Raw genomic sequence first — 9289 nt, 5'->3', positions numbered from 1 at the left:
GAACAGAGGCCATCGGAGATGCACATGTGAGTACAGACCCCAGGAGGGAAAGGGTCATGCCAGGGCAATAGCACAGTGGTTAGCACTGTTGCTTCACGGCACCAGGGGTCCCAGGTTTGGATCCCGGCTTGGTTCACTGTCTGAGTGGAGTCTGCCCATTCTCCCCATGTCTGCGTGGGTTTCCTCCCGGCACTCCAGTTTCCTCCCACAAGTCCCGAAAGACATGCTGTTAGGTGAATTGGATACTCTGAATTCTGAACGTTAAATTGACTATATTTTGCATTGATGAAATGATATGGAAAAACTTTTAAACAACATTTTATTGATTGCCCATTACACAATCCTCATCCAGATTGTTGCTTGTCAGAGCTCTCCAGGTTTTGTGAAGGCATTTCTCGAATCTACAGCTGACTTTAAACCCCATGCACCATAACATCTTATAATGGTCCCACTAAATGCTGGTCCTCTCAATGCTCAGCGGCTTGAAATTTGTGGATCTGTAAACAGAAAAAGTTACCTAAATTTGTTACACATATATATTTTATGTACATATTGAGAAAATTCCATCCTTGTTTAAATAAGCTTTTGTTGTTGCCCATATATACAGCTCCAGGGGCGGGTATTGGTGTGATGCCGCTTATATTGCAATCTTGTTACAGTATTCAGATTGTGGCAACGGTAATTACATTATTGGGTCATTTTCACAGGCAAGAGGAATTCAATTCCCTAAAAATAACATTGGCTCACGATCCCGGCATCATTCCACCTACTTCTACTGGGCAGGTTTGAAGTTGATTGGGGAACACTCATGCAGCCATCAGGTAAGTAATCAAAATATTCCAATATGCAATTAGGTACTATTTTAACCAGTATTCTGGCTTTAACAGGCAGCAGATCTATTTCCTGAGCTGTCAGCAACTCACCGTGGTCGCTGAGGGGAGGACAAATTGAGAGGGGTGATGGGGGGAGGGGTTCTTCTTCAATGAAACTGACAGGTTGGGAAGTCTTTGATCAGTTAAACTGAAGAGCTCCAGTGATGGCCAGGTGAGAGGTAATTGTTCATTGCACTCCTCAGTGAGAAGTGTGGGCAACACGGTAGCACAGTGGTTAGCACAATTGCTTCACAGCTCCAGAGTCCCAGGTTCGATTCCCGGCTTGGGTCACGGTCTGTGCGGAGTTTGCACGTTCTCCCCGTGTCTGCGTGGGTTTCCTCCGGGTGCCCCGGTTTCCTCCCACAGTCCAAAGATGTGCAGGTTAGCTGGATTGGCCATGATAAATTACCCTTTGTGTCCAAAAGGTGGGGTGGGGTTACTGGATTACGGGAATTGAGTGGAGGTGTGGGCTTGGGTAGGGTGCTCTTTCCAAGGCCGGTGCAGACTCGATGGGCTGAATGGCCTCCTTCTGCACTGTAAATTCTATGAGTGCTTTCAGTTCTTGACAGGTTAATGCAAACCTCTTGGAAGTCACTTCACTTGACTTGCACTTGACTCACCTACAGATGTTCTTCCCTGCTACTGGCCCTCGCCACAATATGGCACCAACGTATGCAGCTCCAACCCTGCACCTCTGATGAACAAAATTAACGCCAACACCACCAGCAACAGCTGGAATACGACCAGCTGCCTACTCCTCAGCCACAACTCCATAGGGCAGGAGTGATGGACAAGGGAGGCCCAGCATGAAGGAAGTGAAATGCCAACAGAGAGTCTACAGGCAGAGGATCAACTTCCTCGACATGTGCATCTCACCAGTTCCTCCGCCCATTATGACATGGCTGACAGCTACAACCTCCAGTAACAAGGTCTCCTTCCCACTGGACCAAGTGACCATGCACTGCCAGTGGTGGTCAAGGCTTACCTGCCCCGCTCCCCACCCCCTTTCCCCCACCCTCATCTGGATAGGAGGAAAGGTCAACATTCATGACAGGTAACACATGGGTGCAAGGGGGTAATGGAATGAGGAGGAGCATGAGTGTTGGCTGCTCAGATTGGGATATGAGGCCCGAGTCCGTTTACGTCGCACAAAGTGCGTCTTTCAGGCGAAGGAAGTAGTCTACCTGGGTTATCGGGTGGACCGCGATGGTTTGCACCCCGTCGCAGAGAAAGTGCACGCAATTCAACAGGTCCCCGCCCTGACTGACACTTCGCATCTTTGTTCTTTTCTCGGCCTCATAAACTATTACGGGAAATTCCTCCCCAATCTGGCAAATACGCTGGCCCCGTTGCACCTTCTGCTAAAGAAAAATCACCGCATGAAGACTAACACCATTATTTTGTGTACCCGGCGGGGTTGTGGGTCACGCATGAAGTCCAACACCATTATTTTGAGTCGCCCGATGAGGCACTGGATTGCGCAAAAAGAAAAGGATTGGTGGGAGTTTGAGAACTTTTGGATTCAGTGACAATATGTTGGCCTGTATTGGGCCCATTTTCTTTGTCTGTTCTTTTTTCTGGGGGGGTTTTTGCTTATTTGTTTTTTCATCTCTCCCCCCTCGGATTGTCGGTGGGGCTGCGGTTGTGGGGGGTGGGGGGGGTTCCTCTCTTACTGTTGTTAAAATTGGCTATGTTTTTTGGATTGTTTTGTATAAATCTTCTTTTTGGAGCTCTGTTAAGGGGAGGGGGAGTTGGGGGGGAGAGAATCGATTTTTCGTTTAGTTTTTGGTTCTTTTCTGTTTGTGGGGAAGATGTTGGTAATTGTTCTTCTTGTGTTGTAGTTTGGGTAATTATACTGGTGTGCACTTTGGTGGGATGGAGACGTGCCTCTCTGGGTTTCAGTGGGTGGTGCCTTTGTTCTTTGTTTTAGCTTGGTGCTGGGTGTTTGTTGGGGGATGGCTGGATCAGGGATCTTGTTTGCAGGAGCGGGGGAGGGGGACTGAGGGAACAATGGGGACTTCTTGGCGCCAGAGGCAGGGGGGTCACCAAGCTAGCTAGAGTGAGCTAGCTCACGGAAGCACAGTGGGGGGTGTATAAGATTAGTTTATTAGCTGGGTTGGGATTTAGAGTAGTGTTGCTGGGGGGTGGGGAGGGGAGATGGGTTCTGCTGACGTGGGAAGGACTTTGATGGAAGGTCACTGAGGGGGTCGGGGGTAGGGGCTGCCCCGTGGCGGGCCGGAGGAGGTGCGGTGCACGGGCTAAAGGCTGACCCAAGAAGGGGGATGGTTGACCGGCGGGGGGGGGGGGCGGGGGGGGGGGGGGGGGTGGGCACTCTCCCCCAACTAGGCTGGTCACTTGGAACGTCCGGGGGATCAATGGGCCGGTGAAGTGGGCTCGTGTGTTTGCACACCTTAGGAGTCTGAAGGCGGACGTGGTGCTGCTGCAGGAGACACATCTTAAGGTGGTGGATCAGGTCAGGTTGAGGAAAGGCTGGGTTGGGCAGGTTTTCCACTCGGGTCTGGGCTCTAAGTCAAGCGGTGCTGCGATTTTGATCAATAAGCGGATGGTGTTTGAGGCAGGGAGGATAGTCTCGGATGTAGGAGGGAGATTTATCATGGTTCGTGGTAGGCTGCAGGGGTTGAAGGTAGTGTTGATCAACATATATGCGCCAAATTGGGACGATGGGGATTTTATTAAGCGGGTACTGGTGAAGATTCCGGACCTGGATTCGCACAGGCTGATTGTGGGAGGGGATTTCAATACGGTTATTGATCCAGGCCTGGACCAGTCATGTTCGAGAATGGGTAGGGTGCCAGCAATGGCAAAGGAGCTGAAAGGGTTCATGGAGCAGATGAGGGGGGGTGGATCCATGGAGATTTAGGCAGTCGAGAACCGGGGAATTTTCTTTCTTCTCCCACGTTCACAAGGTCTATTCCCGGATAGATTTCTTTGTTGTGGGCAGGGCCCTGTTGGCGGGGGTGGTGGACACGGGCTATTCGGCAATTACGATCTCAGACCCTGCTCCGCACTGAGTGGACCTGCAGGTTAGTATGGATGGCAAGCAGCGCCCGCACTGGAGATTGGATGTGGGGCTGTTGGAGGACGAAGCGGTCTGCGAGAGATTGAGGAAGTGCATGCTGAACTACCTGCAGGTAAATGACACTGGGGAGGTCTCAGCAGCGGTGGTCTGGTAAGCGCTGAAGGCAGTGGTGAGAGGGGAGCTGATCTCGATCCGGGCTCACAGGGACAGGACCGATAGGGCAGAAACAGACCGACTGGTAAGAGAGATCCTACCAGTGGATAGGAGATATGCGGAGGCTCCAGAGGCAGGGCTATTGAGGGAACGCCAGAGACTGCAGGCGGAATTTAGTCTGTTAACTACAGGTAGGGCAGTGGCCAGCTCAGGAAGGTAAAGGGAGCGGTGTACGAGCACAGGGAAAAGGACAGTAGGATGCTTGCACAGCAGCTCAGAAAAAGGAAGGTAGCCAGGGAAATAGGGAAAGTGGTTGATGGGGATGGGAACTTAGTTGGGGCTCGGAGGGGGTGAGCAAAACCTTTTGGGATTTTTATAGTAGGCTGTATAGATCGGAACCCCCTGGGGGGCCGGAGAGGATGAGGCACTTTTTGGATGGGCTGACTTTCCCGAAGGTGGACGGGGAGCTGGTAGATGGGCTGGGGGGCCCGGTCGGGCTGGAGGAGATAATGGAGCGCTTGAAGGCCATGGAGTCGGGGAAGGCCCCGGGACCGGACGGGTACCCAGTCGAGTTTTATAAAACGTTCTCCGGGATATTGGGGCCGGTGCTGTTGAAAGTCTTTAACCTTGTATATGGGGGAAATCCAATGTATCATTTTTGTATAATTTTTGATTGTTGTGTTCTTGTTTCTTTCTTTTTGTTGGGGGGGAAGGTTTGTTGAAAATCTGTTGAAAAATTTGAATAAATATATATTTTTTAAAAAAAGAAAGTCTTTAACGAGGCCAAGGAAAGAGGGGTTTTACCCCAGACGATGTCACAGGCCATGATTTTGCTCATTTTGAAAAGGGACAAGGACCCGCACCTGTGTGGTTCTTATAGGCCGATATCCTTGTTAAACATGGATGCCAAGCTCCTAGCCAAGATTCGGGCCTCTAGAATTGAGGACTGTGTACCGGACGTTAAAGGGGAGGACCAGACAGGGTTTGTTAAGCAGGCAGCTGGGGGCCAATGTGAGAAGGCTGCTCAATGTGATTATGATGCCTCCAGAAGGCAGGGAAGTTGAAGTGGTAGTTGCGATGGACACGGGTCGAGTGGGATTACTTATGGGAGGTGCTGGAGCGGTTGGGAGGGGCTTTGTTGACTGGGTTAAGCTGCTGTACCGGGCGCTGGTAGCTAGTGTACGGACAAATAGGACGACGTCGGAATATTTCAGACTACACCAGGGACGAGACAGGGATGTCCCCTCTCCTCACTGCTGTTTGCGCTGGCGATCGAGCCGCTGGCGATTGCTCTGAGGGCCTCAAGGGGCTGGTCCGGGGGTGGTGGGGGGGGGGGGGGGGGGGGGGGGTGGAGCACAGAGTCTCGCTGTATGCAGATGACTTGCTGCTGTATGTCACTGACCCAATGGAGGGGATAGGGGAAATTATGGGAATCCTAGGGGAATTCGGCCGGTTTTCAGGTTACAAGCTCAATATGGGGATGAGCGAGTTGTTTGTGGTACAGCCGAGGGGTCGGGAGAGGCAATTGGGGGAGCTACCATTCAGAGTGGTGGAGGACAGTTTTAGATACTTGGGTATTCAGGTGGCGAGGGATTGGAATAGGCTACACAAATTGAACCTGGCCCGGTTGGTGGACCAGATAAAGGTGGATTTCCGGAGGTGGGACGCGCTCCCGCTGTCTCTGGCGGGTAGAGTGCAGTCGGGAAAAATGACAGTCCTCCCGAGGTTTCTCTTTGTTTTCCAGTGCCTCCCCATCTTCATCCTGCATTCCTTTTTCAAGCGGATTAATAAGATTATTGTGGGCTTTGTGTGAGGGGTAAGCCTCCGCGGGTGAAGAGGACAATGCGAAGAGGACACTGCTGGAACGGAATCGGGGAGATATTTTAGTAATTACAATTGGGCGGCCAACATAGCCATGGTGAGGCGGTGGCTGGTGGGGGGGAGCCGGCATGGGTGCGCATGGAGGTGGCCTCGTGTAAGGGCACAAGTTTAGGGGCACTGGTGACGGCGCCCCTGCCGTTCCCGCTGGCGCGTTACTACACCAGTCCATTGGTAGTGGCGACCCTGAGAATCTGGGGGCAGTGGAGGAGACATGTGGGGGCAGAGGGGGCATCGGTGTGATCCCCAATCTGCAATAATTAGGTTTGCCCCGGGGAGGATGGATGGGGGGGTCCATACTTGACGGAGAGTGGGAATAGAGAGGATGAGGGACTTGTTCTTGGAAGGTAGCTTCCCGAGTATGAGGGCACTGGAGGAGAAGTTTGGGTTGGCTGGAGGGAATGATCTCCGGTATTTACAGGTACGGAACTTTTGAGGGAGGCAGGTGCCAACCTTCCCACTCCTGCATCTAAGGGGGATTCAGGATAGGGTGGTTTCTAGAGGATGGATAGGGGAGGGGAGCGTCTCGGGCATAAATAAAGAGCTTATGGTGTCAGAGGAGACGCAGACCGAGGAGCTGAAACTTGAGTGGGTGGAGGAGCTGGGGGGAGAGATAGAGGAGGGCCTCTGGGCGGACGCGTTAGGAAAGGTCAATGCCACCGCAACGTGTGCCAGGCTCAGCCTGATCCAATTTAAGGTTGTTCACCGGGCTCACATGATGGTAGCCCGGGTGAGCAGATTCTTTGGGGTGGAGGACAAGTGTGCGAAGTGTGCGGGGGGGAGGGGTGGGGGGCAGCGAACCATGTCCACATGTTTTGGGCATGTCCAAAATTGAGGGGATTTTGGCAGGGGTTTGCCGATGCCATGTCCACGGTATTAAATATGAGGGTGGCAATGAGTCCGGAGGTGGCGATATTTGGCGAATCGCAGGACCCGGGAATCCAGGAGGAGAAAGAGCCAGATGTTCTGGCCTTTGCTTCCCTGAAAGCCCGGAGGCATATATTGCTGGCACAGAGGGACTCAAAGCCCCCGAAACTGGAGACCTGGCTTTCAGACATGGCAGGCTTCCTCTGTCTGGAAAAAATTAAGTTCGCCATGAGAGGATCTCTGTTAGGGTTTGCCCGGCGGTGGAAACCATTCGTCAACTTCCTCGCAGAGAATTAAACGTCAGCAGAAGGTGGGGGGGGTTAGGTTAGAGTAGCGTAGGGGGGTAAGTAATGGCAGGACCTGCGGGAGAGAGTGGCAGAATTTGCCCTCTGTATATATATTTTTTCTTTCTCTTGTTATTTATATTGTTTATTTTGTTGCTGTTAAACTGCCAAAGAAAATACCTCAATAAAACGTTTGTTAAAAAAAAAAGAAGAATCATACCTGGGATTGGGGTCAGTCGCAAGAAACCGCTTTCTAGTGGGTGAAACAGCAATTGCCGTTGTCACAAGATGGAGAAGGAGGTCGAGCGGCCGATAGCTTTCGCCTCCCGCACATTGACTGCAGCCGAAAAGAATTACGCGCAGATCGAGGAGGGCCTGGCAGTGGTCTTTGCGGTGAAAAGCTTCCACCGTATTTGTATGGCTGCCACTTCACAATTGTGACTAATCATAAGCCTCTGCTGGGACTTTTCCGAGAGGATAAACCAATTCCACCCATTGTTTCCGCATGGATCCAGCGCTGGGCTTTGTTGCTCGCTGCCTACAAGTATTTTCTGGAGCACAAACCAGGAACCCAGATAGCAAATGCCGACGCACTGAGCCGGTTGCCTTTATCAACCGGCCCCATTTCGACCCCCCACGACCGGTGAGGTGGTTGCAACCCGAAATTTTATGGATTCCTTGCCTGTCACGGCATCACAAATCCGTGAGTGGACCCAGACGGAGCCAGTCCGGTCAAAGGTTCGGCACATAGTCCTGTATGGTGGTCAACATAGACAGCTCCCAGGCGAGTTGCGGGCATTTTCCTCCAAGCTGTCAGAATTTAGCGTGGAAGACGTTATCCTCTTGTTGGGGACGCGTGTGATTGCCCCAGAAAAAGGACAGGAGCTAATACTAAGGGACTTGCACAATGGGCATCCAGGTGTGACCAAAATGAAAATGTTGGCCCGGAGTTATGTCTGGTGGCCAGGCCTCGACACCAACATAGAGAAGGTGGCCCAAAACTGCTCCATTTGCCAGGAGCATCAGAAGCTTCCGCCGGCCGCGCCCCTACATCACTGGGAATGGCCAGGGCGGCCTTGGGCGCGCTTACATATGGATTTCGCCGGCCCTTTTCAAGGATTCATGTTCCTTCTATTAATCGATGCCCAGTCTAAATGGTTAGAGGTGCATAAGATGGTAGGCACAACGTCCTGCGCAACAATCGAGAAGATGCGTTTGTCTTTCAGTATGCATGGCCTCCCCGAGGTGCTGGTCACGGATAACGGCACTCCGTTCACAAGTGAGGAGTTTGCGAGATCATGAAGATGAACGGCATACACCATATCCGTACCGCTCCATATCATCCGGCTTCCAATGGGTTGGCGGACCGCGGAGTGCAGACATTCAAACGGGGCTTAAAGAAGCAGTCTTCCTGGTCTATGGATACGAGACTGGTTCGTTTTTTGTTTTCATACAGGACCACTCCACATGCGGTGACTGGGGTAGCTCCTGCGGAACTCCTGATGGGCCAGAGACTTCGCACCTGCCTTAGCATGGTTTTCCCAGACATTGGCACAAAAGTACGCCGCACTCAAGAACGGCAGGGACATGGCCTTTCTCGACATCGGCAGTTTGCACTGGTGACCCAGTGTTCGTTTGAAATTTTGCTGGTGATGCCCAGTGGGTCCCTGGCATTATCTTTCGCCGAACGGGCCCTATCTCTTACCAGGTGCAAGCCCAGGGCTGTCTCCAGTGCAAGCATGTAGACCACGTTCGGTCCAGAAGACCATTTCTTCCAAAGATTCCCTGCCCCCGGAGCTCACTTCTACAGCCGCAGAGACCAGACACAGTGGAAAGTATTCCTCACAATCTTCCTCTGGTGCTGCACTCAAAGCCTGCGCAGGTCATTGTAGAACTGCGTGGAGATAGGGATGCCGAGATGACGGAGGCAGTGGACTCCGACTCCATGATGGAGACACAGGACGCCTCAGAGGGGGAGTCCTCAGGCCCACGGGCCATGGGTGTACAACCGTTATGCCATTCATCACGGAAGCGCCGTTCTCCATCTCGTTACACGCCGCCCGATCCAGCGCCTCATACAAATGGTGTCCGGCCTGCGGCAAAACGAGTCCGACGCCCTCCTTCGCCAGGGTCTTCGGTGAATTCCTTGGACCTTGGGGGGGAGTGATGTTATGACCGGCCTGATTACTACTTTC

General features: G+C 52.4%; 1 long non-coding RNA gene across 1 annotated transcript in view; it reads right to left on the bottom strand.

Moving 5' to 3' along the window:
* Positions 1 to 302: 302 nt before the first annotated feature.
* LOC140411101 (uncharacterized) overlaps positions 303 to 9289 on the bottom strand; it is a 61916-nt gene continuing 52929 nt past the window's right edge. Inside the window, exon 3 of the long non-coding RNA XR_011940815.1 lies at positions 303 to 497. This is a non-coding gene — a long non-coding RNA (uncharacterized lncRNA). The remainder of the gene's footprint in view (positions 498 to 9289) is intronic.

Source organism: Scyliorhinus torazame, chromosome 4 (assembly GCF_047496885.1).
Source record: "Scyliorhinus torazame isolate Kashiwa2021f chromosome 4, sScyTor2.1, whole genome shotgun sequence".
Classification (NCBI taxonomy): Eukaryota; Metazoa; Chordata; class Chondrichthyes; order Carcharhiniformes; family Scyliorhinidae; genus Scyliorhinus; species Scyliorhinus torazame.
This window is presented reverse-complemented; position numbering and strand designations above follow the sequence as displayed.